At 40.4% G+C, this 24,470-nt stretch overlaps 14 non-coding genes across 14 annotated transcripts; all 14 read right to left on the bottom strand.

Moving 5' to 3' along the window:
- Nucleotides 1–500: 500 nt before the first annotated feature.
- TRNAR-ACG (transfer RNA arginine (anticodon ACG)) lies at nt 501–573 on the bottom strand. Its single transcript has one exon. It is a non-coding gene; the product is annotated as a tRNA-Arg (tRNA).
- A 478-nt stretch (nt 574–1,051) lies between these two features.
- TRNAR-ACG (transfer RNA arginine (anticodon ACG)) lies at nt 1,052–1,124 on the bottom strand. Its single transcript has one exon. It is a non-coding gene; the product is annotated as a tRNA-Arg (tRNA).
- Nucleotides 1,125–2,704: 1,580 nt separating this feature from the next.
- Nucleotides 2,705–2,777, bottom strand: TRNAR-ACG (transfer RNA arginine (anticodon ACG)). Its single transcript has one exon. It is a non-coding gene; the product is annotated as a tRNA-Arg (tRNA).
- Nucleotides 2,778–7,663: 4,886 nt separating this feature from the next.
- On the bottom strand, nt 7,664–7,736 carry TRNAR-ACG (transfer RNA arginine (anticodon ACG)). Its single transcript has one exon. It is a non-coding gene; the product is annotated as a tRNA-Arg (tRNA).
- Nucleotides 7,737–8,214: 478 nt separating this feature from the next.
- TRNAR-ACG (transfer RNA arginine (anticodon ACG)) lies at nt 8,215–8,287 on the bottom strand. Its single transcript has one exon. It is a non-coding gene; the product is annotated as a tRNA-Arg (tRNA).
- A 4,886-nt stretch (nt 8,288–13,173) lies between these two features.
- Nucleotides 13,174–13,246, bottom strand: TRNAR-ACG (transfer RNA arginine (anticodon ACG)). The gene has a single exon. It is a non-coding gene; the product is annotated as a tRNA-Arg (tRNA).
- A 2,130-nt stretch (nt 13,247–15,376) lies between these two features.
- Nucleotides 15,377–15,449, bottom strand: TRNAC-ACA (transfer RNA cysteine (anticodon ACA)). Its single transcript has one exon. It is a non-coding gene; the product is annotated as a tRNA-Cys (tRNA).
- Nucleotides 15,450–19,784: 4,335 nt separating this feature from the next.
- TRNAR-ACG (transfer RNA arginine (anticodon ACG)) lies at nt 19,785–19,857 on the bottom strand. Its single transcript has one exon. It is a non-coding gene; the product is annotated as a tRNA-Arg (tRNA).
- A 1,029-nt stretch (nt 19,858–20,886) lies between these two features.
- On the bottom strand, nt 20,887–20,959 carry TRNAR-ACG (transfer RNA arginine (anticodon ACG)). Its single transcript has one exon. It is a non-coding gene; the product is annotated as a tRNA-Arg (tRNA).
- A 472-nt stretch (nt 20,960–21,431) lies between these two features.
- On the bottom strand, nt 21,432–21,504 carry TRNAR-ACG (transfer RNA arginine (anticodon ACG)). Its single transcript has one exon. It is a non-coding gene; the product is annotated as a tRNA-Arg (tRNA).
- A 472-nt stretch (nt 21,505–21,976) lies between these two features.
- Nucleotides 21,977–22,049, bottom strand: TRNAR-ACG (transfer RNA arginine (anticodon ACG)). The gene has a single exon. It is a non-coding gene; the product is annotated as a tRNA-Arg (tRNA).
- A 472-nt stretch (nt 22,050–22,521) lies between these two features.
- Nucleotides 22,522–22,594, bottom strand: TRNAR-ACG (transfer RNA arginine (anticodon ACG)). Its single transcript has one exon. It is a non-coding gene; the product is annotated as a tRNA-Arg (tRNA).
- Nucleotides 22,595–23,066: 472 nt separating this feature from the next.
- Nucleotides 23,067–23,139, bottom strand: TRNAR-ACG (transfer RNA arginine (anticodon ACG)). Its single transcript has one exon. It is a non-coding gene; the product is annotated as a tRNA-Arg (tRNA).
- A 478-nt stretch (nt 23,140–23,617) lies between these two features.
- Nucleotides 23,618–23,690, bottom strand: TRNAR-ACG (transfer RNA arginine (anticodon ACG)). Its single transcript has one exon. It is a non-coding gene; the product is annotated as a tRNA-Arg (tRNA).
- Between the last annotated feature and the right edge of the window lie 780 nt (nt 23,691–24,470).

Below are 24,470 nucleotides of genomic sequence, written 5' to 3'. Positions count from 1 at the left end.
TTGTCCATTGCGCCACTGGCCCAGATGCAACGAGGATTGTTGCTTATGCATCACATTTCTGGATCACCTCAAAACTTACACAAGGATCCGATTGCCATAAGTTCCTTTCATGTATTGCAAAGCAAGTCGGAACCAGATAGAGGGGAAATATTTTCATGGAATCCGGAAATCATGTGAGGCAAATCAAATGGAAACCAGCTAATAACGAAATATTTTCATGTGATTGAGAACTCTTGTGAAGTTTTTACTTTTTTCCACAACACATTTTCGGAACAGGCTAAATCACATATTTCCAGATTTTTGCCATCTAGAACAAAGAGAACAAGCTGTAGATAAAATGTGTTGTGTATTTCCTGAAAATCCATGAATATTCTTAAACCTTGGGTAAATATCATTAAAAATAAGTAAGCAAAGGGTTACTGCAGTGACCAGGATTCGGACCGGGGTTGCTGCGGCCACAACGCAGAGTACTAACCACTATACGATCACGGCAACATGTACGAGCCAGGTAGGAGTCGAACCTACAATCTTCTGATTCGTAGTCAGACGCGTTGTCCATTGCGCCACTGGCCCAGATGCAACAAGGATTGTTGCTTATGCATCACATTTCTGGATCACCTCAAAACTTACACAAGGATCCGATTGCCATAAGTTCCTTTCATGTATTGCAAAGCAAGTCGTAACCAGATAGAGGGGAAATATTTTCATGGAATCCGGAAATCATGTGAGGCAAATCAAATGGAAACCAGCTAATAACGAAATATTTTCATGTGATTGAGAACTCTTGTGAAGTTTTTACTTTTTTCCACAACACATTTTCGGAACAGGCTAAATCACATATTTCCAGATTTTTGCCATCTAGAACAAAGAGAACAAGCCGTAGATAAAATGTGTTGTGTATTTCCTGAAAATCCATGAATATTCTTAAACCTTGGGTAAATATCATTAAAAATAAGTAAGCAAAGGGTTACTGCAGTGACCAGGATTCGGACCGGGGTTGCTGCGGCCACAACGCAGAGTACTAACCACTATACGATCACGGCAACATGTACGAGCCAGGTAGGAGTCGAACCTACAATCTTCTGATTCGTAGTCAGACGCGTTGTCCATTGCGCCACTGGCCCAGATGCAACAAGGATTGTTGCTTATGCATCACATTTCTGGATCACCTCAAAACTTACACAAGGATCCGATTGCCATAAGTTCCTTTCATGTATTGCAAAGCAAGTCGTAACCAGATAGAGGGGAAATATTTTCATGGAATCCGGAAATCATGTGAGGCAAATCAAATGGAAACCAGCTAATAACGAAATATTTTCATGTGATTGAGAACTCTTGTGAAGTTTTTACTTTTTTCCACAACACATTTTCGGAACAGGCTAAATCACATATTTCCAGATTTTTGCCATCTAGAACAAAGAGAACAAGCCGTAGATAAAATGTGTTGTGTATTTCCTGAAAATCCATGAATATTCTTAAACCTTGGGTAAATATCATTAAAAATAAGTAAGCAAAGGGCTACTGCCGTGTCCCGGATTCGGATCGGGGTTGCTGCAGCCACAACGCAGAGTACTAACCACTATACGATCACGGCAACATGTACGAGGCAGTTAGGAGTCGAACCTACAATCTTCTGATTCGTAGTCAGACGCGTTGTCCATTGCGCTACTGGCCCAGATGCAATGAGGATTGTTGCTTATGCATCACATTTCTGGATCACCTCAAAACTTACACAAGGATCCGATTGCCATAAGTTCCTTTTATGTATTGCAAAGCAAGTCGGAACCAGATAGAGGGGAAATATTTTCATGGAATCCGGAAATCATGTGAGGCAAATCAAATGAAAACCAGCTAATAACGAAATATTTTCATGTGATTGAGAACTCTTGTGAAGTTTTTACTTTTTTCCACAACACATTTTCGGAACAGGCTAAATCACATATTTCCAGATTTTTGCCATCTAGAACAAAGAGAACAAGCCGTAGATAAAATGTGTTGTGTATTTCCTGAAAATCCATGAATATTCTTAAACCTTGGGTAAATATCATTAAAAATAAGTAAGCAAAGGGTTACTGCCGTGACCCGGATTCGGACCGGGGTTGCTGCGGCCACAACGCAGAGTACTAACCACTATATGATCACAGCAACATGTACGAGGCAGTTAGGAGTCGAACCTACAATCTTCTGATTCGTAGTCAGACGTGTTGTCCATTGCGCCACTGGCCCAGATGCAACGAGGATTGTTGCTTATGCATCACATTTCTGGATCACCTCAAAACTTACACAAGGATCCGATTGCCATAAGTTCCTTTTATGTATTGCAAAGCAAGTCGGAACCAGATAGAGGGGAAATATTTTCATGGAATCCGGAAATCATGTGAGGCAAATCAAATGAAAACCAGCTAATAACGAAATATTTTCATGTGATTGAGAACTCTTGTGAAGTTTTTACTTTTTTCCACAACACATTTTCGGAACAGGCTAAATCACATATTTCCAGATTTTTGCCATCTAGAACAAAGAGAACAAGCCGTAGATAAAATGTGTTGTGTATTTCCTGAAAATCCATGAATATTCTTAAACCTTGGGTAAATATCATTAAAAATAAGTAAGCAAAGGGTTACTGCAGTGACCAGGATTCGGACCGGGGTTGCTGCGGCCACAACGCAGAGTACTAACCACTATACGATCACAGCAACATGTACGAGCCAGGTAGGAGTCGAACCTACAATCTTCTGATTCGTAGTCAGACGCGTTGTCCATTGCGCCACTGGCCCAGATGCAACGAGGATTGTTGCTTATGCATCACATTTCTGGATCACCTCAAAACTTACACAAGGATCCGATTGCCATAAGTTCCTTTCATGTATTGCAAAGCAAGTCGGAACCAGATAGAGGGGAAATATTTTCATGGAATCCGGAAATCATGTGAGGCAAATCAAATGGAAACCAGCTAATAACGAAATATTTTCATGTGATTGAGAACTCTTGTGAAGTTTTTACTTTTTTCCACAACACATTTTCGGAACAGGCTAAATCACATATTTCCAGATTTTTGCCATCTAGAACAAAGAGAACAAGCCGTAGATAAAATGTGTTGTGTATTTCCTGAAAATCCATGAATATTCTTAAACCTTGGGTAAATATCATTAAAAATAAGTAAGCAAAGGGTTACTGCCGTGACCCGGATTCGGATCGGGGTTGCTGCAGCCACAACGCAGAGTACTAACCACTATACGATCACGGCAACATGTACGAGGCAGTTAGGAGTCGAACCTACAATCTTCTGATTCGTAGTCAGACGCGTTGTCCATTGCGCCACTGGCCCAGATGTAACGAGGATTGTTGCTTATGCATCACATTTCTGGATCACCTCAAAACTTACACAAGGATCCGATTGCCATAAGTTCCTTTCATGTATTGCAAAGCAAGTCGGAACCAGATAGAGGGGAAATATTTTCATGGAATCCGGAAATCATGTGAGGCAAATCAAATGGAAACCAGCTAATAACGAAATATTTTCATGTGATTGAGAACTCTTGTGAAGTTTTTACTTTTTTCCACAACACATTTTCGGAACAGGCTAAATCACATATTTCCAGATTTTTGCCATCTAGAACAAAGAGAACAAGCCGTAGATAAAATGTGTTGTGTATTTCCTGAAAATCCATGAATATTCTTAAACCTTGGGTAAATATCATTAAAAATAAGTAAGCAAAGGGTTACTGCCGTGACCCGGATTCGGATCGGGGTTGCTGCAGCCACAACGCAGAGTACTAACCACTATACGATCACGGCAACATGTACGAGGCAGTTAGGAGTCGAACCTACAATCTTCTGATTCGTAGTCAGACGCGTTGTCCATTGCGCTACTGGCCCAGATGCAACGAGGATTGTTGCTTATGCATCACATTTCTGGATCACCTCAAAACTTACACAAGGATCCGATTGCCATAAGTTCCTTTTATGTATTGCAAAGCAAGTCGGAACCAGATAGAGGGGAAATATTTTCATGGAATCCGGAAATCATGTGAGGCAAATCAAATGAAAACCAGCTAATAACGAAATATTTTCATGTGATTGAGAACTCTTGTGAAGTTTTTACTTTTTTCCACAACACATTTTCGGAACAGGCTAAATCACATATTTCCAGATTTTTGCCATCTAGAACAAAGAGAACAAGCCGTAGATAAAATGTGTTGTGTATTTCCTGAAAATCCATGAATATTCTTAAACCTTGGGTAAATATCATTAAAAATAAGTAAGCAAAGGGTTACTGCCGTGACCTGGATTTGGATCGGGGTTGCTGCAGCCACAACGCAGAGTACTAACCACTATACGATCACGGCAACATGTACGAGGCAGTTAGGAGTCGAACCTACAATCTTCTGATTCGTAGTCAGACGTGTTGTCCATTGCGCTACTGGCCCAGATGCAACGAGGATTGTTGCTTATGCATCACATTTCTGGATCACCTCAAAACTTACACAAGGATCCGATTGCCATAAGTTCCTTTTATGTATTGCAAAGCAAGTCGGAACCAGATAGAGGGGAAATATTTTCATTGAATCCGGAAATCATGTGAGGCAAATCAAATGAAAACCAGCTAATAACGAAATATTTTCATGTGATTGAGAACTCTTGTGAAGTTTTTACTTTTTTCCACAACACATTTTCGGAACAGGCTAAATCACATATTTCCAGATTTTTGCCATCTAGAACAAAGAGAACAAGCCGTAGATAAAATGTGTTGTGTATTTCCTGAAAATCCATGAATATTCTTAAACCTTGGGTAAATATCATTAAAAATAAGTAAGCAAAGGGTTACTGCCGTGACCTGGATTTGGATCGGGGTTGCTGCAGCCACAACGCAGAGTACTAACCACTATACGATCACGGCAACATGTACGAGGCAGTTAGGAGTCGAACCTACAATCTTCTGATTCGTAGTCAGACGCGTTGTCCATTGCGCTACTGGCCCAGATGCAACGAGGATTGTTGCTTATGCATCACATTTCTGGATCACCTCAAAACTTACACAAGGATCCGATTGCCATAAGTTCCTTTTATGTATTGCAAAGCAAGTCGGAACCAGATAGAGGGGAAATATTTTCATGGAATCCGGAAATCATGTGAGGCAAATCAAATGAAAACCAGCTAATAACGAAATATTTTCATGTGATTGAGAACTCTTGTGAAGTTTTTACTTTTTTCCACAACACATTTTCGGAACAGGCTAAATCACATATTTCCAGATTTTTGCCATCTAGAACAAAGAGAACAAGCCGTAGATAAAATGTGTTGTGTATTTCCTGAAAATCCATGAATATTCTTAAACCTTGGGTAAATATCATTAAAAATAAGTAAGCAAAGGGTTACTGCCGTGACCCGGATTCGGACCGGGGTTGCTGCGGCCACAACGCAGAGTACTAACCACTATACGATCACGGCAACATGTACGAGGCAGTTAGGAGTCGAACCTACAATCTTCTGATTCGTAGTCAGACGTGTTGTCCATTGCGCTACTGGCCCAGATGCAACGAGGATTGTTGCTTATGCATCACATTTCTGGATCACCTCAAAACTTACACAAGGATCCGATTGCCATAAGTTCCTTTTATGTATTGCAAAGCAAGTCGGAACCAGATAGAGGGGAAATATTTTCATGGAATCCGGAAATCATGTGAGGCAAATCAAATGAAAACCAGCTAATAACGAAATATTTTCATGTGATTGAGAACTCTTGTGAAGTTTTTACTTTTTTCCACAACACATTTTCGGAACAGGCTAAATCACATATTTCCAGATTTTTGCCATCTAGAACAAAGAGAACAAGCCGTAGATAAAATGTGTTGTGTATTTCCTGAAAATCCATGAATATTCTTAAACCTTGGGTAAATATCATTAAAAATAAGTAAGCAAAGGGTTACTGCCGTGACCTGGATTTGGATCGGGGTTGCTGCAGCCACAACGCAGAGTACTAACCACTATACGATCACGGCAACATGTACGAGGCAGTTAGGAGTCGAACCTACAATCTTCTGATTCGTAGTCAGACGCGTTGTCCATTGCGCTACTGGCCCAGATGCAACGAGGATTGTTGCTTATGCATCACATTTCTGGATCACCTCAAAACTTACACAAGGATCCGATTGCCATAAGTTCCTTTTATGTATTGCAAAGCAAGTCGGAACCAGATAGAGGGGAAATATTTTCATGGAATCCGGAAATCATGTGAGGCAAATCAAATGAAAACCAGCTAATAACGAAATATTTTCATGTGATTGAGAACTCTTGTGAAGTTTTTACTTTTTTCCACAACACATTTTCGGAACAGGCTAAATCACATATTTCCAGATTTTTGCCATCTAGAACAAAGAGAACAAGCCGTAGATAAAATGTGTTGTGTATTTCCTGAAAATCCATGAATATTCTTAAACCTTGGGTAAATATCATTAAAAATAAGTAAGCAAAGGGTTACTGCCGTGACCCGGATTCGGACCGGGGTTGCTGCGGCCACAACGCAGAGTACTAACCACTATACGATCACGGCAACATGTACGAGGCAGTTAGGAGTCGAACCTACAATCTTCTGATTCGTAGTCAGACGTGTTGTCCATTGCGCTACTGGCCCAGATGCAACGAGGATTGTTGCTTATGCATCACATTTCTGGATCACCTCAAAACTTACACAAGGATCCGATTGCCATAAGTTCCTTTTATGTATTGCAAAGCAAGTCGGAACCAGATAGAGGGGAAATATTTTCATGGAATCCGGAAATCATGTGAGGCAAATCAAATGAAAACCAGCTAATAACGAAATATTTTCATGTGATTGAGAACTCTTGTGAAGTTTTTACTTTTTTCCACAACACATTTTCGGAACAGGCTAAATCACATATTTCCAGATTTTTGCCATCTAGAACAAAGAGAACAAGCCGTAGATAAAATGTGTTGTGTATTTCCTGAAAATCCATGAATATTCTTAAACCTTGGGTAAATATCATTAAAAATAAGTAAGCAAAGGGTTACTGCCGTGACCTGGATTTGGATCGGGGTTGCTGCAGCCACAACGCAGAGTACTAACCACTATACGATCACGGCAACATGTACGAGGCAGTTAGGAGTCGAACCTACAATCTTCTGATTCGTAGTCAGACGTGTTGTCCATTGCGCTACTGGCCCAGATGCAACGAGGATTGTTGCTTATGCATCACATTTCTGGATCACCTCAAAACTTACACAAGGATCCGATTGCCATAAGTTCCTTTTATGTATTGCAAAGCAAGTCGGAACCAGATAGAGGGGAAATATTTTCATGGAATCCGGAAATCATGTGAGGCAAATCAAATGAAAACCAGCTAATAACGAAATATTTTCATGTGATTGAGAACTCTTGTGAAGTTTTTACTTTTTTCCACAACACATTTTCGGAACAGGCTAAATCACATATTTCCAGATTTTTGCCATCTAGAACAAAGAGAACAAGCCGTAGATAAAATGTGTTGTGTATTTCCTGAAAATCCATGAATATTCTTAAACCTTGGGTAAATATCATTAAAAATAAGTAAGCAAAGGGTTACTGCAGTGACCAGGATTCGGACCGGGGTTGCTGCGGCCACAACGCAGAGTACTAACCACTATACGATCACGGCAACATGTACGAGCCAGGTAGGAGTCGAACCTACAATCTTCTGATTCGTAGTCAGACGCGTTGTCCATTGCGCCACTGGCCCAGATGCAACGAGGATTGTTGCTTATGCATCACATTTCTGGATCACCTCAAAACTTACACAAGGATCCGATTGCCATAAGTTCCTTTCATGTATTGCAAAGCAAGTCGTAACCAGATAGAGGGGAAATATTTTCATGGAATCCGGAAATCATGTGAGGCAAATCAAATGGAAACCAGCTAATAACGAAATATTTTCATGTGATTGAGAACTCTTGTGAAGTTTTTACATTTTTCCACAACACATTTTCGGAACAGGCTAAATCACATATTTCCAGAATTTTGCCATCTAGAACAAAGAGAACAAGGTGTAGATAAAATGTGTTGTGTATTTCCTGAAAATCCATGAATATTCTTAAACCTTGGGTAAATATCATTAAAAATAAGTAAGCAAAGGGTTACTGCAGTGACCAGGATTCGGACCGGGGTTGCTGCGGCCACAACGCAGAGTACTAACCACTATACGATCATGGCAACATGTACGAGCCAGGTAGGAGTCGAACCTACAATCTTCTGATTCGTAGTCAGACGCGCTGTCCATTGCGCCACTGGCCCAGATGCAACAAGGATTGTTGCTTATGCATCACATTTCTGGATCACCTCAAAACTTACACAAGGATCCGATTGCCATAAGTTCCTTTCATGTATTGCAAAGCAAGTCGGAACCAGATAGAGGGGAAATATTTTCATGGAATCCGGAAATCATGTGAGGCAAATCAAATGGAAACCAGCTAATAACGAAATATTTTCATGTGATTGAGAACTCTTGTGAAGTTTTTACTTTTTTCCACAACACATTTTCGGAACAGGCTAAATCACATATTTCCAGATTTTTGCCATCTAGAACAAAGAGAACAAGCCGTAGATAAAATGTGTTGTGTATTTCCTGAAAATCCATGAATATTCTTAAACCTTGGGTAAATATCATTAAAAATAGGTAAGCAAAGGGTTACTGCCGTGACCCGGATTCGGATCGGGGTTGCTGCAGCCACAACGCAGAGTACTAACCACTATACGATCACGGCAACATGTACGAGGCAGTTAGGAGTCGAACCTACAATCTTCTGATTCGTAGTCAGACGTGTTGTCCATTGCGCTACTGGCCCAGATGCAACGAGGATTGTTGCTTATGCATCACATTTCTGGATCACCTCAAAACTTACACAAGGATCCGATTGCCATAAGTTCCTTTTATGTATTGCAAAGCAAGTCGGAACCAGATAGAGGGGAAATATTTTCATGGAATCCGGAAATCATGTGAGGCAAATCAAATGAAAACCAGCTAATAACGAAATATTTTCATGTGATTGAGAACTCTTGTGAAGTTTTTACTTTTTTCCACAACACATTTTCGGAACAGGCTAAATCACATATTTCCAGATTTTTGCCATCTAGAACAAAGAGAACAAGCCGTAGATAAAATGTGTTGTGTATTTCCTGAAAATCCATGAATATTCTTAAACCTTGGGTAAATATCATTAAAAATAAGTAAGCAAAGGGTTACTGCCGTGACCTGGATTCGGATCGGGGTTGCTGCAGCCACAACGCAGAGTACTAACCACTATACGATCACGGCAACATGTACGAGGCAGTTAGGAGTCGAACCTACAATCTTCTGATTCGTAGTCAGACGTGTTGTCCATTGCGCTACTGGCCCAGATGCAACGAGGATTGTTGCTTATGCATCACATTTCTGGATCACCTCAAAACTTACACAAGGATCCGATTGCCATAAGTTCCTTTTATGTATTGCAAAGCAAGTCGGAACCAGATAGAGGGGAAATATTTTCATGGAATCCGGAAATCATGTGAGGCAAATCAAATGAAAACCAGCTAATAACGAAATATTTTCATGTGATTGAGAACTCTTGTGAAGTTTTTACTTTTTTCCACAACACATTTTCGGAACAGGCTAAATCACATATTTCCAGATTTTTGCCATCTAGAACAAAGAGAACAAGCCGTAGATAAAATGTGTTGTGTATTTCCTGAAAATCCATGAATATTCTTAAACCTTGGGTAAATATCATTAAAAATAAGTAAGCAAAGGGTTACTGCCGTGACCCGGATTCGGACCGGGGTTGCTGCAGCCACAACGCAGAGTACTAACCACTATACGATCACGGCAACATGTACGAGGCAGTTAGGAGTCGGACCTACAATCTTCTGATTCGTAGTCAGACGTGTTGTCCATTGCGCTACTGGCCCAGATGCAACGAGGATTGTTGCTTATGCATCACATTTCTGGATCACCTCAAAACTTACACAAGGATCCGATTGCCATAAGTTCCTTTTATGTATTGCAAAGCAAGTCGGAACCAGATAGAGGGGAAATATTTTCATGGAATCCGGAAATCATGTGAGGCAAATCAAATGAAAACCAGCTAATAACGAAATATTTTCATGTGATTGAGAACTCTTGTGAAGTTTTTACTTTTTTCCACAACACATTTTCGGAACAGGCTAAATCACATATTTCCAGATTTTTGCCATCTAGAACAAAGAGAACAAGCCGTAGATAAAATGTGTTGTGTATTTCCTGAAAATCCATGAATATTCTTAAACCTTGGGTAAATATCATTAAAAATAAGTAAGCAAAGGGTTACTGCCGTGACCCGGATTCGGACCGGGGTTGCTGCAGCCACAACGCAGAGTACTAACCACTATACGATCACGGCAACATGTACGAGGCAGTTAGGAGTCGGACCTACAATCTTCTGATTCGTAGTCAGACGTGTTGTCCATTGCGCTACTGGCCCAGATGCAACGAGGATTGTTGCTTATGCATCACATTTCTGGATCACCTCAAAACTTACACAAGGATCCGATTGCCATAAGTTCCTTTTATGTATTGCAAAGCAAGTCGGAACCAGATAGAGGGGAAATATTTTCATGGAATCCGGAAATCATGTGAGGCAAATCAAATGAAAACCAGCTAATAACGAAATATTTTCATGTGATTGAGAACTCTTGTGAAGTTTTTACTTTTTTCCACAACACATTTTCGGAACAGGCTAAATCACATATTTCCAGATTTTTGCCATCTAGAACAAAGAGAACAAGCCGTAGATAAAATGTGTTGTGTATTTCCTGAAAATCCATGAATATTCTTAAACCTTGGGTAAATATCATTAAAAATAAGTAAGCAAAGGGTTACTGCCGTGACCTGGATTCGGATCGGGGTTGCTGCAGCCACAACGCAGAGTACTAACCACTATACGATCACGGCAACATGTACGAGGCAGTTAGGAGTCGAACCTACAATCTTCTGATTCGTAGTCAGACGTGTTGTCCATTGCGCTACTGGCCCAGATGCAACGAGGATTGTTGCTTATGCATCACATTTCTGGATCACCTCAAAACTTACACAAGGATCCGATTGCCATAAGTTCCTTTTATGTATTGCAAAGCAAGTCGGAACCAGATAGAGGGGAAATATTTTCATGGAATCCGGAAATCATGTGAGGCAAATCAAATGAAAACCAGCTAATAACGAAATATTTTCATGTGATTGAGAACTCTTGTGAAGTTTTTACTTTTTTCCACAACACATTTTCGGAACAGGCTAAATCACATATTTCCAGATTTTTGCCATCTAGAACAAAGAGAACAAGCCGTAGATAAAATGTGTTGTGTATTTCCTGAAAATCCATGAATATTCTTAAACCTTGGGTAAATATCATTAAAAATAAGTAAGCAAAGGGTTACTGCCGTGACCCGGATTCGGACCGGGGTTGCTGCAGCCACAACGCAGAGTACTAACCACTATACGATCACGGCAACATGTACGAGGCAGTTAGGAGTCGGACCTACAATCTTCTGATTCGTAGTCAGACGTGTTGTCCATTGCGCTACTGGCCCAGATGCAACGAGGATTGTTGCTTATGCATCACATTTCTGGATCACCTCAAAACTTACACAAGGATCCGATTGCCATAAGTTCCTTTTATGTATTGCAAAGCAAGTCGGAACCAGATAGAGGGGAAATATTTTCATGGAATCCGGAAATCATGTGAGGCAAATCAAATGAAAACCAGCTAATAACGAAATATTTTCATGTGATTGAGAACTCTTGTGAAGTTTTTACTTTTTTCCACAACACATTTTCGGAACAGGCTAAATCACATATTTCCAGATTTTTGCCATCTAGAACAAAGAGAACAAGCCGTAGATAAAATGTGTTGTGTATTTCCTGAAAATCCATGAATATTCTTAAACCTTGGGTAAATATCATTAAAAATAAGTAAGCAAAGGGTTACTGCCGTGACCCGGATTCGGACCGGGGTTGCTGCAGCCACAACGCAGAGTACTAACCACTATACGATCACGGCAACATGTACGAGGCAGTTAGGAGTCGGACCTACAATCTTCTGATTCGTAGTCAGACGTGTTGTCCATTGCGCTACTGGCCCAGATGCAACGAGGATTGTTGCTTATGCATCACATTTCTGGATCACCTCAAAACTTACACAAGGATCCGATTGCCATAAGTTCCTTTTATGTATTGCAAAGCAAGTCGGAACCAGATAGAGGGGAAATATTTTCATGGAATCCGGAAATCATGTGAGGCAAATCAAATGAAAACCAGCTAATAACGAAATATTTTCATGTGATTGAGAACTCTTGTGAAGTTTTTACTTTTTTCCACAACACATTTTCGGAACAGGCTAAATCACATATTTCCAGATTTTTGCCATCTAGAACAAAGAGAACAAGCCGTAGATAAAATGTGTTGTGTATTTCCTGAAAATCCATGAATATTCTTAAACCTTGGGTAAATATCATTAAAAATAAGTAAGCAAAGGGTTACTGCCGTGACCCGGATTCGGACCGGGGTTGCTGCGGCCACAACGCAGAGTACTAACCACTATACGATCACGGCAACATGTACGAGGCAGTTAGGAGTCGGACCTACAATCTTCTGATTCGTAGTCAGACGTGTTGTCCATTGCGCTACTGGCCCAGATGCAACGAGGATTGTTGCTTATGCATCACATTTCTGGATCACCTCAAAACTTACACAAGGATCCGATTGCCATAAGTTCCTTTTATGTATTGCAAAGCAAGTCGGAACCAGATAGAGGGGAAATATTTTCATGGAATCCGGAAATCATGTGAGGCAAATCAAATGAAAACCAGCTAATAACGAAATATTTTCATGTGATTGAGAACTCTTGTGAAGTTTTTACTTTTTTCCACAACACATTTTCGGAACAGGCTAAATCACATATTTCCAGATTTTTGCCATCTAGAACAAAGAGAACAAGCCGTAGATAAAATGTGTTGTGTATTTCCTGAAAATCCATGAATATTCTTAAACCTTGGGTAAATATCATTAAAAATAAGTAAGCAAAGGGTTACTGCCGTGACCCGGATTCGGACCGGGGTTGCTGCAGCCACAACGCAGAGTACTAACCACTATACGATCACGGCAACATGTACGAGCCAGGTAGGAGTCGAACCTACAATCTTCTGATTCGTAGTCAGACGCGTTGTCCATTGCGCTACTGGCCCAGATGCAACGAGGATTGTTGCTTATGCATCACATTTCTGGATCACCTCAAAACTTACACAAGGATCCGATTGCCATAAGTTCCTTTTATGTATTGCAAAGCAAGTCGGAACCAGATAGAGGGGAAATATTTTCATGGAATCCGGAAATCATGTGAGGCAAATCAAATGAAAACCAGCTAATAACGAAATATTTTCATGTGATTGAGAACTCTTGTGAAGTTTTTACTTTTTTCCACAACACATTTTCGGAACAGGCTAAATCACATATTTCCAGATTTTTGCCATCTAGAACAAAGAGAACAAGCCGTAGATAAAATGTGTTGTGTATTTCCTGAAAATCCATGAATATTCTTAAACCTTGGGTAAATATCATTAAAAATAAGTAAGCAAAGGGTTACTGCCGTGACCCGGATTCGGACCGGGGTTGCTGCGGCCACAACGCAGAGTACTAACCACTATACGATCACGGCAACATGTACGAGGCAGTTAGGAGTCGAACCTACAATCTTCTGATTCGTAGTCAGACGTGTTGTCCATTGCGCTACTGGCCCAGATGCAACGAGGATTGTTGCTTATGCATCACATTTCTGGATCACCTCAAAACTTACACAAGGATCCGATTGCCATAAGTTCCTTTTATGTATTGCAAAGCAAGTCGGAACCAGATAGAGGGGAAATATTTTCATGGAATCCGGAAATCATGTGAGGCAAATCAAATGAAAACCAGCTAATAACGAAATATTTTCATGTGATTGAGAACTCTTGTGAAGTTTTTACTTTTTTCCACAACACATTTTCGGAACAGGCTAAATCACATATTTCCAGATTTTTGCCATCTAGAACAAAGAGAACAAGCCGTAGATAAAATGTGTTGTGTATTTCCTGAAAATCCATGAATATTCTTAAACCTTGGGTAAATATCATTAAAAATAAGTAAGCAAAGGGTTAATGCCGTGACCCGGATTCGGACCGGGGTTGCTGCAGCCACAACGCAGAGTACTAACCACTATACGATCACGGCAACATGTACGAGGCAGTTAGGAGTCGAACCTACAATCTTCTGATTCGTAGTCAGACGTGTTGTCCATTGCGCTACTGGCCCAGATGCAACGAGGATTGTTGCTTATGCATCACATTTCTGGATCACCTCAAAACTTACACAAGGATCCGATTGCCATAAGTTCCTTTTATGTATTGCAAAGCAAGTCGGAACCAGATAGAGGGGAAATATTTTCATGGAATCCGGAAATCATGTGAGGCAAATCAAATGAAAACCAGCTAATAACGAAATATTTTCATGTGATTGAGAACTCTTGTGAAGTTTTTACTTTTTTCCACAACACATTTTCGGAACAGGCTAAATCACATATTTCCAGATTTTTGCCATCTAGAACAAAGAGAACAAGCCGTAGATAAAATGTGTTGTGTATTTCCTGAAAATCCATGAATATTCTTAAACCTTGGGTAAATATCATTAAAAATAAGTAAGCAAAGGGTTACTGCAGTGACCAGGATTCGGACCGGGGTTGCTGCGGCCACAACGCAGAGTACTAACCACTATACGATCACGGCAACATGTACGAGCCAGGTAGGAGTCGAACCTACAATCTTCTGATTCGTAGTCAGACGCGTTGTCCATTGCACACTGGCCCAGATGCAACGAGGATTGTTGCTTATGCATCACATTTCTGGATCACCTCAAAACTTACACAAGGATCCGATTGCCATAAGTTCCTTTCATGTATTGCAAAGCAAGTCGGAACCAGATAGAGGGGAAATATTTTCATGGAATCCGGAAATCATGTGAGGCAAATCAAATGGAAACCAGCTAATAACGAAATATTTTCATGTGATTGAGAACTCTTGTGAAGTTTTTACATTTTTCCACAACACATTTTCGGAACAGGCTAAATCACATATTTCCAGATTTTTGCCATCTAGAACAAAGAGAACAAGGTGTAGATAAAATGTGTTGTGTATTTCCTGAAAATCCATGAATATTCTTAAACCTTGGGTAAATATCATTAAAAATAAGTAAGCAAAGGGTTACTGCAGTGACCAGGATTCGGACCGGGGTTGCTGCGGCCACAACGCAGAGTACTAACCACTATACGATCATGACAACATGTACGAGCCAGGTAGGAGTCGAACCTACAATCTTCTGATTTGTAGTCAGACGCGTTGTCCATTGCGCCACTGGCCCAGATGCAACAAGGATTGTTGCTTATGCATCACATTTCTGGATCACCTCAAAACTTACACAAGGATCCGATTGCCATAAGTTCCTTTCATGTATTGCAAAGCAAGTCGGAACCAGATAGAGGGGAAATATTTTCATGGAATCCGGAAATCATGTGAGGCAAATCAAATGGAAACCAGCTAATAACGAAATATTTTCATGTGATTGAGAACTCTTGTGAAGTTTTTACTTTTTTCCACAACACATTTTCGGAACAGGCTAAATCACATATTTCCAGATTTTTGCCATCTAGAACAAAGAGAACAAGCCGTAGATAAAATGTGTTGTGTATTTCCTGAAAATCCATGAATATTCTTAAACCTTGGGTAAATATCATTAAAAATAGGTAAGCAAAGGGTTACTGCCGTGACCCGGATTCGGATCGGGGTTGCTGCAGCCACAACGCAGAGTACTAACCACTATACGATCACGGCAACATGTACGAGGCAGTTAGGAGTCGAACCTACAATCTTCTGATTCGTAGTCAGACGTGTTGTCCATTGCGCTACTGGCCCAGATGCAACGAGGATTGTTGCTTATGCATCACATTTCTGGATCACCTCAAAACTTACACAAGGATCCGATTGCCATAAGTTCCTTTTATGTATTGCAAAGCAAGTCGGAACCAGATAGAGGGGAAATATTTTCATGGAATCCGGAAATCATGTGAGGCAAATCAAATGAAAACCAGCTAATAACGAAATATTTTCATGTGATTGAGAACTCTTGTGAAGTTTTTACTTTTTTCCACAACACATTTTCGGAACAGGCTAAATCACATATTTCCAGATTTTTGCCATCTAGAACAAAGAGAACAAGCCGTAGATAAAATGTGTTGTGTATTTCCTGAAAATCCATGAATATTCTTAAACCTTGGGTAAATATCATTAAAAATAAGTAAGCAAAGGGTTACTGCCGTGACCCGGATTCGGACCGGGGTTGCTGCAGCCACAACGCAGAGTACTAACCACTATACGATCACGGCAACATGTACGAGGCAGTTAGGAGTCGGACCTACAATCTTCTGATTCGTAGTCAGACGTGTTGTCCATTGCGCTACTGGCCCAGATGCAACGAGGATTGTTGCTTATGCATCACATTTCTGGATCACCTCAAAACTTACACAAGGATCCGATTGCCATAAGTTCCTTTTATGTATTGCAAAGCAAGTCGGAACCAGATAGAGGGGAAATATTTTCATGGAATCCGGAAATCATGTGAGGCAAATCAAATGAAAACCAGCTAATAACGAAATATTTTCATGTGATTGAGAACTCTTGTGAAGTTTTTACTTTTTTCCACAACACATTTTCGGAACAGGCTAAATCACATATTTCCAGATTTTTGCCATCTAGAACAAAGAGAACAAGCCGTAGATAAAATGTGTTGTGTATTTCCTGAAAATCCATGAATATTCTTAAACCTTGGGTAAATATCATTAAAAATAAGTAAGCAAAGGGTTACTGCCGTGACCCGGATTCGGACCGGGGTTGCTGCAGCCACAACGCAGAGTACTAACCACTATACGATCACGGCAACATGTACGAGGCAGTTAGGAGTCGGACCTACAATCTTCTGATTCGTAGTCAGACGTGTTGTCCATTGCGCTACTGGCCCAGATGCAACGAGGATTGTTGCTTATGCATCACATTTCTGGATCACCTCAAAACTTACACAAGGATCCGATTGCCATAAGTTCCTTTTATGTATTGCAAAGCAAGTCGGAACCAGATAGAGGGGAAATATTTTCATGGAATCCGGAAATCATGTGAGGCAAATCAAATGAAAACCAGCTAATAACGAAATATTTTCATGTGATTGAGAACTCTTGTGAAGTTTTTACTTTTTTCCACAACACATTTTCGGAACAGGCTAAATCACATATTTCCAGATTTTTGCCATCTAGAACAAAGAGAACAAGCCGTAGATAAAATGTGTTGTGTATTTCCTGAAAATCCATGAATATTCTTAAACCTTGGGTAAATATCATTAAAAATAAGTAAGCAAAGGGTTACTGCCGTGACCTGGATTCGGATCGGGGTTGCTGCAGCCACAATGCAGAGTACTAACCACTATACGATCACGGCAACATGTACGAGGCAGTTAGGAGTCGAACCTTCAATCTTCTGATTCGTAGTCAGACGTGTTGTCCATTGCGCTACTGGCCCAGATGCAACGAGGATTGTTGCTTATGCATCACATTTCTGGATCACCTCAAAACTTACACAAGGATCCGATTGCCATAAGTTCCTTTTATGTATTGCAAAGCAAGTCGGAACCAGATAGAGGGGAAATATTTTCATGGAATCCGGAAATCATGTGAGGCAAATCAAATGAAAACCAGCTAATAACGAAATATTTTCATGTGATTGAGAACTCTTGTGAAGTTTTTACTTTTTTCCACAACACATTTTCGGAACAGGCTAAATCACATATTTCCAGATTTTTGCCATCTAGAACAAAGAGAACAAGCCGTAGATAAAATGTGTTGTGTATTTCCTGAAAATCCATGAATATTCTTAAACCTTGGGTAAATATCATTAAAAATAAGTAAGCAAAGGGTTACTGCCGTGACCCGGATTCGGACCGGGGTTGCTGCAGCCACAACGCAGAGTACTAACCACTATACGATCACGGCAACATGTACGAGGCAGTTAGGAGTCGGACCTACAATCTTCTGATTCGTAGTCAGACGTGTTGTCCATTGCGCTACTGGCCCAGATGCAACGAGGATTGTTGCTTATGCATCACATTTCTGGATCACCTCAAAACTTACACAAGGATCCGATTGCCATAAGTTCCTTTTATGTATTGCAAAGCAAGTCGGAACCAGATAGAGGGGAAATATTTTCATGGAATCCGGAAATCATGTGAGGCAAATCAAATGAAAACCAGCTAATAACGAAATATTTTCATGTGATTGAGAACTCTTGTGAAGTTTTTACTTTTTTCCACAACACATTTTCGGAACAGGCTAAATCACATATTTCCAGATTTTTGCCATCTAGAACAAAGAGAACAAGCCGTAGATAAAATGTGTTGTGTATTTCCTGAAAATCCATGAATATTCTTAAACCTTGGGTAAATATCATTAAAAATAAGTAAGCAAAGGGTTACTGCCGTGACCCGGATTCGGACCGGGGTTGCTGCAGCCACAACGCAGAGTACTAACCACTATACGATCACGGCAACATGTACGAGGCAGTTAGGAGTCGGACCTACAATCTTCTGATTCGTAGTCAGACGTGTTGTCCATTGCGCTACTGGCCCAGATGCAACGAGGATTGTTGCTTATGCATCACATTTCTGGATCACCTCAAAACTTACACAAGGATCCGATTGCCATAAGTTCCTTTTATGTATTGCAAAGCAAGTCGGAACCAGATAGAGGGGAAATATTTTCATGGAATCCGGAAATCATGTGAGGCAAATCAAATGAAAACCAGCTAATAACGAAATATTTTCATGTGATTGAGAACTCTTGTGAAGTTTTTACTTTTTTCCACAACACATTTTCGGAACAGGCTAAATCACATATTTCCAGATTTTTGCCATCTAGAACAAAGAGAACAAGCCGTAGATAAAATGTGTTGTGTATTTCCTGAAAATCCATGAATATTCTTAAACCTTGGGTAAATATCATTAAAAATAAGTAAGCAAAGGGTTACTGCCGTGACCCGGATTCGGACCGGGGTTGCTGCGGCCACAACGCAGAGTACTAACCACTATACGATCACGGCAACATGTACGAGGCAGTTAGGAGTCGGACCTACAATCTTCTGATTCGTAGTCAGACGTGTTGTCCATTGCGCTACTGGCCCAGATGCAACGAGGATTGTTGCTTATGCATCACATTTCTGGATCACCTCAAAACTTACACAAGGATCCGATTGCCATAAGTTCCTTTTATGTATTGCAAAGCAAGTCGGAACCAGATAGAGGGGAAATATTTTCATGGAATCCGGAAATCATGTGAGGCAAATCAAATGAAAACCAGCTAATAACGAAATATTTTCATGTGATTGAGAACTCTTGTGAAGTTTTTACTTTTTTCCACAACACATTTTCGGAACAGGCGAAATCACATATTTCCAGATTTTTGCCATCTAGAACAAAGAGAACAAGCCGTAGATAAAATGTGTTGTGTATTTCCTGAAAATCCATGAATATTCTTAAACCTTGGGTAAATATCATTAAAAATAAGTAAGCAAAGGGTTACTGCCGTGACCCGGATTCGGACCGGGGTTGCTGCAGCCACAACGCAGAGTACTAACCACTATACGATCACGGCAACATGTACGAGCCAGGTAGGAGTCGAACCTACAATCTTCTGATTCGTAGTCAGACGCGTTGTCCATTGCGCTACTGGCCCAGATGCAACGAGGATTGTTGCTTATGCATCACATTTCTGGATCACCTCAAAACTTACACAAGGATCCGATTGCCATAAGTTCCTTTTATGTATTGCAAAGCAAGTCGGAACCAGATAGAGGGGAAATATTTTCATGGAATCCGGAAATCATGTGAGGCAAATCAAATGAAAACCAGCTAATAACGAAATATTTTCATGTGATTGAGAACTCTTGTGAAGTTTTTACTTTTTTCCACAACACATTTTCGGAACAGGCTAAATCACATATTTCCAGATTTTTGCCATCTAGAACAAAGAGAACAAGCCGTAGATAAAATGTGTTGTGTATTTCCTGAAAATCCATGAATATTCTTAAACCTTGGGTAAATATCATTAAAAATAAGTAAGCAAAGGGTTACTGCCGTGACCCGGATTCGGACCGGGGTTGCTGCGGCCACAACGCAGAGTACTAACCACTATACGATCACGGCAACATGTACGAGGCAGTTAGGAGTCGAACCTACAATCTTCTGATTCGTAGTCAGACGTGTTGTCCATTGCGCTACTGGCCCAGATGCAACGAGGATTGTTGCTTATGCATCACATTTCTGGATCACCTCAAAACTTACACAAGGATCCGATTGCCATAAGTTCCTTTTATGTATTGCAAAGCAAGTCGGAACCAGATAGAGGGGAAATATTTTCATGGAATCCGGAAATCATGTGAGGCAAATCAAATGAAAACCAGCTAATAACGAAATATTTTCATGTGATTGAGAACTCTTGTGAAGTTTTTACTTTTTTCCACAACACATTTTCGGAACAGGCTAAATCACATATTTCCAGATTTTTGCCATCTAGAACAAAGAGAACAAGCCGTAGATAAAATGTGTTGTGTATTTCCTGAAAATCCATGAATATTCTTAAACCTTGGGTAAATATCATTAAAAATAAGTAAGCAAAGGGTTAATGCCGTGACCCGGATTCGGACCGGGGTTGCTGTGGCCACAACGCAGAGTACTAACCACTATACGATCACGGCAACATGTACGAGCCAGGTAGGAGTCGAACCTACAATCTTCTGATTCGTAGTCAGACGCGTTGTCCATTGCGCCACTGGCCCAGATGCAACGAGGATTGTTGCTTATGCATCACATTTCTGGATCACCTCAAAACTTACACAAGGATCCGATTGCCATAAGTTCCTTTCATGTATTGCAAAGCAAGTCGGAACCAGATAGAGGGGAAATATTTTCATGGAATCCGGAAATCATGTGAGGCAAATCAAATGGAAACCAGCTAATAACTAAATATTTTCATGTGATTGAGAACTCTTGTGAAGTTTTTACTTTTTTCCACAACACATTTTCGGAACAGGCTAAATCACATATTTCCAGATTTTTGCCATCTAGAACAAAGAGAACAAGCTGTAGATAAAATGTGTTGTGTATTTCCTGAAAATCCATGAATATTCTTAAACCTTGGGTAAATATCATTAAAAATAAGTAAGCAAAGGGTTACTGCCGTGACCCGGATTCGGGTTGCTGCGGCCACAACGCAGAGTACTAACCACTATACGAGCACGGCAACATGTACGAGCCAGGTAGGAGTCGAACCTACAATCTTCTGATTCGTAGTCAGACGCGTTGTCCATTGCGCTACTGGCCCAGATGCAGCGAGGATTGTTGCTTATGCATCACATTTCTGGATCACCTCAAAACTTACACAAGGATCCGATTGCCATAAGTTCCTTTCATGTATTGCAAAGCAAGTCGGAACCAGATAGAGGGGAAATATTTTCATGGAATCCGGAAATCATGTGAGGCAAATCAAATGGAAACCAGCTAATAACTAAATATTTTCATGTGATTGAGAACTCTTGTGAAGTTTTTACTTTTTTCCACAACACATTTTCGGAACAGGCTAAATCACATATTTCCAGATTTTTGCCATCTAGAACAAAGAGAACAAGCTGTAGATAAAATGTGTTGTGTATTTCCTGAAAATCCATGAATATTCTTAAACCTTGGGTAAATATCATTAAAAATAAGTAAGCAAAGGGTTACTGCCGTGACCCGGATTCGGGTTGCTGCGGCCACAACGCAGAGTACTAACCACTATATGAGCACGGCAACATGTACGAGCCAGGTAGGAGTCGAACCTACAATCTTCTGATTCGTAGTCAGACGCGTTGTCCATTGCGCTACTGGCCCAGATGCAACGAGGGTTGTTGCTTATGCATCACATTTCTGGATCACCTCAAAACTTACACAAGGATCCGATTGCCATAAGTTCCTTTTATGTATTGCAAAGCAAGTCGGAACCAGATAGAGGGGAAATATTTTCATGGAATCCGGAAATCATGTGAGGCAAATCAAATGAAAACCAGCTAATAACGAAATATTTTCATGTGATTGAGAACTCTTGTGAAGTTTTTACTTTTTTCCACAACACATTTTCGGAACAGGCTAAATCACATATTTCCAGATTTTTGCCATCTAGAACAAAGAGAACAAGCTGTAGATAAAATGTGTTGTGTATTTCCTGAAAATCCATGAATATTCTTAAACCTTGGGTAAATATCATTAAAAATAAGTAAGCAAAGGGTTACTGCCGTGACCCGGATTTGGGTTGCTGCGGCCACAACGCAGAGTACTAACCACTATACGAGCACGGCAACATGTACGAGCCAGGTAGGAGTCGAACCTACAATCTTCTGATTCGTAGTCAGACGCGTTGTCCATTGCGCTACTGGCCCAGATGCAGCGAGGATTGTTGCTTATGCATCACATTTCTGGATCACCTCAAAACTTACACAAGGATCCGATTGCCATAAGTTCCTTTCATGTATTGCAAAGCAAGTCGGAACCAGATAGAGGGGAAATATTTTCATGGAATCCGGAAATCATGTGAGGCAAATCAAATGGAAACCAGCTAATAACTAAATATTTTCATGTGATTGAGAACTCTTGTGAAGTTTTTACTTTTTTCCACAACACATTTTCGGAACAGGCTAAATCACATATTTCCAGATTTTTGCCATCTAGAACAAAGAGAACAAGCTGTAGATAAAATGTGTTGTGTATTTCCTGAAAATCCATGAATATTCTTAAACCTTGGGTAAATATCATTAAAAATAAGTAAGCAAAGGGTTACTGCCGTGACCCGGATTCGGGTTGCTGCGGCCACAACGCAGAGTACTAACCACTATACGAGCACGGCAACATGTACGAGCCAGGTAGGAGTCGAACCTACAATCTTCTGATTCGTAGTCAGACGCGTTGTCCATTGCGCTACTGGCCCAGATGCAACGAGGGTTGTTGCTTATGCATCACATTTCTGGATCACCTCAAAACTTACACAAGGATCCGATTGCCATAAGTTCCTTTTATGTATTGCAAAGCAAGTCGGAACCAGATAGAGGGGAAATATTTTCATGGAATCCGGAAATCATGTGAGGCAAATCAAATGAAAACCAGCTAATAACGAAATATTTTCATGTGATTGAGAACTCTTGTGAAGTTTTTACTTTTTTCCACAACACATTTTCGGAACAGGCTAAATCACATATTTCCAGATTTTATCCATCTAGAACAAAGAGAACAAGCCGTAGATAAAATGTGTTGTGTATTTCCTGAAAATCCATGAATATTCTTAAACCTTGGGTAAATATCATTAAAAATAAGTAAGCAAAGGGTTACTGCCGTGACCCGGATTCGGACCGGGGTTGCTGCGGCCACAACGCAGAGTACTAACCACTATACGATCACGGCAACATGTACGAGCCAGGTAGGAGTCGAACCTACAATCTTCTGATTCGTAGTCAGACGCGTTGTCCATTGCGCCACTGGCCCAGATGCAACGAGGATTGTTGCTTATGCATCACATTTCTGGATCACCTCAAAACTTACACAAGGATCCGATTGCCATAAGTTCCTTTCATGTATTGCAAAGCAAGTCGGAACCAGATAGAGGGGAAATATTTTCATGGAATCCGGAAATCATGTGAGGCAAATCAAATGGAAACCAGCTAATAACGAAATATTTTCATGTGATTGAGAACTCTTGTGAAGTTTTTACTTTTTTCCACAACACATTTTCGGAACAGGCTAAATCACATATTTCCAGATTTTTGCCATCTAGAACAAAGAGAACAAGCCGTAGATAAAATGTGTTGTGTATTTCCTGAAAATCCATGAATATTCTTAAACCTTGGGTAAATATCATTAAAAATAAGTAAGCAAAGGGTTACTGCCGTGACCTGGATTCGGATCGGGGTTGCTGCAGCCACAACGCAGAGTACTAACCACTATACGATCACGGCAACATGTACGAGGCAGTTAGGAGTCGAACCTACAATCTTCTGATTCGTAGTCAGACGTGTTGTCCATTGCGCTACTGGCCCAGATGCAACGAGGATTGTTGCTTATGCATCACATTTCTGGATCACCTCAAAACTTACACAAGGATCCGATTGCCATAAGTTCCTTTTATGTATTGCAAAGCAAGTCGGAACCAGATAGAGGGGAAATATTTTCATGGAATCCGGAAATCATGTGAGGCAAATCAAATGAAAACCAGCTAATAACGAAATATTTTCATGTGATTGAGAACTCTTGTGAAGTTTTTACTTT

The sequence above is a fragment of the Rhinoderma darwinii genome, chromosome 3, assembly GCF_050947455.1.
Source record: "Rhinoderma darwinii isolate aRhiDar2 chromosome 3, aRhiDar2.hap1, whole genome shotgun sequence".
Taxonomy (NCBI): domain Eukaryota; kingdom Metazoa; phylum Chordata; class Amphibia; order Anura; family Rhinodermatidae; genus Rhinoderma; species Rhinoderma darwinii.
Note: the sequence above shows the minus strand (reverse complement) of the source record. Positions and strands in the feature narration are given on the sequence as shown.